The sequence below is a fragment of the Ascaphus truei genome, unplaced genomic scaffold (assembly GCF_040206685.1).
Source record: "Ascaphus truei isolate aAscTru1 unplaced genomic scaffold, aAscTru1.hap1 HAP1_SCAFFOLD_566, whole genome shotgun sequence".
Lineage (NCBI taxonomy): Eukaryota > Metazoa > Chordata > Amphibia > Anura > Ascaphidae > Ascaphus > Ascaphus truei.
In genome coordinates this window covers 220,890-226,246 of record NW_027456898.1, presented here as the reverse complement: position 1 = coordinate 226,246, position 5,357 = coordinate 220,890, and positions in this window count along the sequence as shown.

Here is a 5,357-nt window from a genome sequence, read left to right as displayed (position 1 = left end):
CAATGCCTATATAGTAATGAAATGATCTGTTTTGCCGCTAGATTGACTGGTATTACATTGTTAATGTGTTGTATAGAACTGCAGCATCGCTGCTGCCTAGTTTAGGTGTTGTCATTATCATCGTATGCACTATTACCGTAATCTGCTACTGCATGAAATTGCATGTTTGATCAAAGATGTGTAAAATCGAAAAGGTGATTTTAATAAGAAGATGGCATGTCATGTTCTGATGACTTCCTTTTGGTTTGCAGGAGTGAGGCTTGGGTGGGAGCCATATTGATTTTACAAAAGGGACCAGAAACAAAGGCACCTTTTTAAAAGGGTACATGGTTTAGGGACCGGGGGTCCCCAAAATAAAATAAATTATGATTAAGCTTAAGGGGAGCCCATCTTCTGATTCTGTAAAATACAAAAATAGGGCGATTTCTGCTTTTATCTATAAGCATTGCATTTGAAGAAGGATGAATGCATAGGCTACTCGTTGGGTGCTCCCAAAACAGGTTTAGCTCTGTGCCTTGAGGAAAGATTTGACGGACTCCACTACTGTAGACCTTTCAGCTTTCATTCCAATCTTTTGTTTTATATGGGTTTGGAAACTTTGAAATGTAGTTCTTTAAATTATTCCATAGAAGTACCTTAAGTATGTACCTTGTCTTTGGGATGTGACATTTTCAAAAAGTAAGAAACAATTTATTTTTGTGGTGTCTCAATCACATATCTGATTTCCTTAATTGAAATACATTGTTTTAGCTGTAACTTTGCAATTAAGTCTGGCTCACTGCTTTAAGAAATACATTCTTTTAGATTTACGGTGTGTTTGATTTCTAGCAAATGGTGAAAAGTAATCCCTATGATGCGTGCACTCAACCTCTAAAGTAGAACTCTATTTTCCTAAAAGAGATGGGGATCCATCTCCACTAATACATAATTTTATTAATTTGCACAAAAATGTTTAAAACCTATTTCAACAGATAGCGTATCAATGCAATCCTGTATGTGAACACAGATAGATTGATAATGATTTGCCACTTCAGGTGATAAGGTGATAAGTAAATAGCCATCATATGCTTTATATAACAAGAGAGGATGGTTATGTGATTTGTGTGAGTAGTTTTAACTGGGGCAGGTAAAGTGTTAAACGTGTATAGTGATCATGTACATCCACAAAGTGTCTGTGATTAAATACATGCAAACGATAATATAATTAACTATGTATCCCTGATAGTAATGTTAGGCATATGATGGTGACCTGCAGTGATCCCTATTAATAAAGGGTCAAGATGCAATATTTGTACTACGTAACTTGTTTGATAAGTCTTTGCAACATATCTTGCTAAAGTGGATCTTAATGTAATTCCGACATCTCACTCAAAATATTCCTGATGAGCCGTTGCACATGTTATGTTAAATATACATACATAGCGTCAGGTAGAGCTTTTGATGTCATTACTTAGTAACAGACTTTGAATGTCTCTATGGACAGACTATATTAAATGGCTTAATATCAAAACATACATTATATATATATATATATATATATATATATATGTATATATATATATATATATATATATATATATGTTGTTATGGCTTCAAAGATGTTTGATTCGCCCTTCCAATCATAGTATATGGTGCGGCTAACATCAAATGCCAATACACACATATGTATAGTGTGTATAGAGTGATTTAGGGAGCTGGGAGTTCACGGCTGGCTATGGTTTTTTGAGTATACCTTGTCCGCCCTTCAGATAACTCACAGCTGCTCCCTGTAATCCTCCTGTATAAACCTCCTTTAGTATTGTCTTCTAAAGTAAGTTTTGAGCAAGATACTAGCTGCTAGTGGATTCCTTATCGGTCCACATCTTTTTTAGCTAGCTAAACGATACAAAATATCGTAATGCAAATAGATCTGCAACCTTCATCGCAGTCACGCTACAAAATAGATGACAGTGATGTCATCATCACCTGACGCGCGTTTCATTCCCTTCAGGAACTTCATCGGGGGTGGGGCGTGTCTCTCTAGGTGTCTCTCTTTTTTATACCCTGTGGTTTCCATGGTAACCTTAGTAAATCAAGGCGCAATAGTGGAGCCAAAACCAAAGGCATTACTGCGGTGAGTTTGCATCACCTGAATAGTTAACTGTTATGTTCTAATATATTGACACTAAGGGGGCAACTTGGTAAAATTACAATAGACATTCTAACAGGTTAAAATTAATTGTGTTCGCAAATTTTTGCATGTTCCAGAGATGAATAAACAAAGATTACCATTGTTATATTGTATGTAATGATGTTATCATATTAAAGAGTTGCATATATTTCACTGAGAGGTGGTATCATAGCGAGACAAATGCTGATATAATACAGGACAGTAGTTCTAATCTTACTACTGATACATAGAGCAGATGGATATGTTATTCAAGGAATATAAAATAGATACCATGTTTTATGATTACATCTACCCCATTTGTATGTTATGGTGAAGGGTTGCATGTATTGATGTTAATTACTATTTCATGCATTGATGTTACTTCCTAGTTATAGAAATGCTGTATAAGTGTACCCTTCATTAAGACCTTGGGGGGCCATGGTACCCAAAGTGTATATCCATCTTGCTTCAGATTTTAGGAGGGCATTGTCTAAATCTCCTTTCCTGATTCCTAATGTGATATGATTAATCCCTTGAAAGGATAGACACGATGAATTACCTCCATGTATGGTGTTTATACTGTATGTCTGGCTATTGGAGTATCATTATGATTTTTGATAGTGCTAACATGTTCTAATATTCTCCTCCTAAATTCTCTGGATGTTTTGCCTACATATTTAACCCCACAGCTGCACGTTGCTAAATGTACAATTCCTGCTGTTTTGCAGTTGATATTTTCTGGATATGGAACCTCTTGGAATTGTTCTAATTTTGGAAATCTTTAGAGGTGTTGATCAGAGGACAAGCTTTACAGGAGCCACAACGGCAAGTGCCTACAGTCTTAGACTTTAACCAAGTGTCTTTCTGTGATCCCTGAAAATGACTGTGTACTAAGCTGTCACTTAGATTTTGGGGTCGTCTATCCGTAATAGAGGGGTTTGTTTTTATTTCTGTCTCATTTATATGCCCAGTGGTGGGTGGGGATCTGTGCATAAGGAAAGCACAAACAACTTCTTCTGTTTGGTAGTAAGTCTGCATTGTTTGCCACTTTTTGGGAAAACAGTCTAGTCTTAGATTTTGGTAAAAATATACACGAGTTCACATTGATTACTTTTCTTTTTTTCTTCATTTTTCTAAGTTGGTGACATAGAGGCAGATTGTAGTAGTCCAGTTTATTGGCCAACATCTGAAAGTGAGACTTCAAGTAAATGTGTTCTACCACAAAGTATTCGGGTAAGTCCAGTTTCTTTTTGTTTGTTATAACTGCACAATTCATTGTAACTGTTCTTTTTGCTTGTGAGAAGATATTTGCTTCATATCGATTGTGGCTGAAATACTTGCATGATTGTGACATTTTTATTTTTAACTATTGGGTTCATTGAAGTATAGCTAGTATAACAATGCTTTATGAAACAAAATGTAAAAGCTGATAAGCAATGTTTGCCAAAATAAAAATATTGGAGAGTATAAAAATAGTGTTCACATTGTACTGTAGTTATAAGCAATCGATTGTAACGGCGCTACTGTAACTTGTGAATAGTGTCCTAAAAAATAGAAAATATAATAGATATAATAAAGTGTCTAAAAGTAAAATATGTGAATTGTGATTAATTAGTAAATATGTAGTGACAAAACAAAACCCCTTTTTTTTAAATAACAATTTTTTTATTGGACACGTTCACATATAAATGTACATACAGAAATGTCATGAGCTCATAACATTTCGACTCATTACAATCAGGAAGTGACCAATAACATTTTCCCGTTTTCCATAGTGGGAAAGAGAAAGAGGGGGGGGGGGGAAAGGAGAGAGGGGGGGGAAAGAGAGAGGGGGGGAAAAGAGGGGGGGGGGGGGGGAAGGAAGAAGACAAACAAGTGGGGTGGGAAATGGGTGGATGGGTGGGGGGGGCGGGGTTTCGCCCAAAGGCTTCCTTGATACTCTCTCCTGCGGTCTGGGGGGTACTAATGGTCCAGAAGGTTACCTTTTTGGGCTTTATCTCTCTAGCCAGGGGTCCCATGTGTTCCAAAACTGAGGCATCTTCTTTTGGAGCATAGCCGTGAGCTTCACCATAGTCATGACCTCATTGATTCTTCTGACTACTGTAGTTCTCGAGGGGGCCTTAATCTGTTTCTAGGCGGCCGCTATAGAGCATCTGGCCGCTGTCATCATGGCCGTGATCAGCCTTGACATTGGCGGAGGAAGGTCATTGATGGGTTTGCTCAGCACCAGGGTCAGAGGATCCAGGGGAAGGGGGAGTCCTGTGATCTCGTAGATAAGCGTATGGATCATGGTCCAGTACCTCTGAATCTCTGGACATGACCACCAAATGTGAGCCATGTCCCCCTTTTGACCACATCCCCTCCAGCACAGGTCCAGTGTGCCGGGGTAGACCTGGCTCAGCCTAGCCGGGGTCAGGTACCACTGAAAAATAATTTTATAGATGTTTTCTTTTATTGTTGTGCAAATTGACGTTTTGACGGCCTGCTCCCAAATCTCCCAGTCTTCCAGGTGTATTGGGAGGCCCAGTTCCTCCGATCATTTTTGCATGATTCGGTGGGCTAGATGTTGGCTCCATTCCCTTATATATCTCGGAGATCAGACCTCTTTGGTAGGTGTTTTTTTTTTTGTAAACTTATTCTTTATTTGTTTTTTTTTTTGTTTTGTTAAGAAAAGTGGGAGTGGGGTACAAAACACAAAAAGGGGAACATGTTACTTGCGAGTCACATACAGTTGTATCATATGGATAACACATTCAATGGGGAGACAATAATGACATCACTGTTATTACAGTGTTTAAAGTAATGAATACAGAAAATTAACTCAAAAGACTTAAAAGGGGAAAAAGAAAAAGAAGGAATTGTCATTGCTTTTATAATATTCATTTCTTTTGTTGTCATACCAGCTTAACCTCCATGCATTTGTAGAGCATCCGACACTGGATACTGGATACTGGATACCCTCCAGGCCCACCACTGCAATCTACACCATTACGACTCCCATCACACCAAGGTTGTCTCAGTAGCGAAGCTCTTGATTCTTTTTTTTTTTTTTTTTTTATATATTTTTTTTTTTTTTTATAATTTCCCTAGCTAGTGTGTTTTTGCCTCACCCATTTCTTGATTTTCAGGACTGGAGAGTAGCCCTTGAAAGATATCTATTTCCTATATAGGTTCTCCACGGTTCCCAGACATCTATGTATTTCTGTAC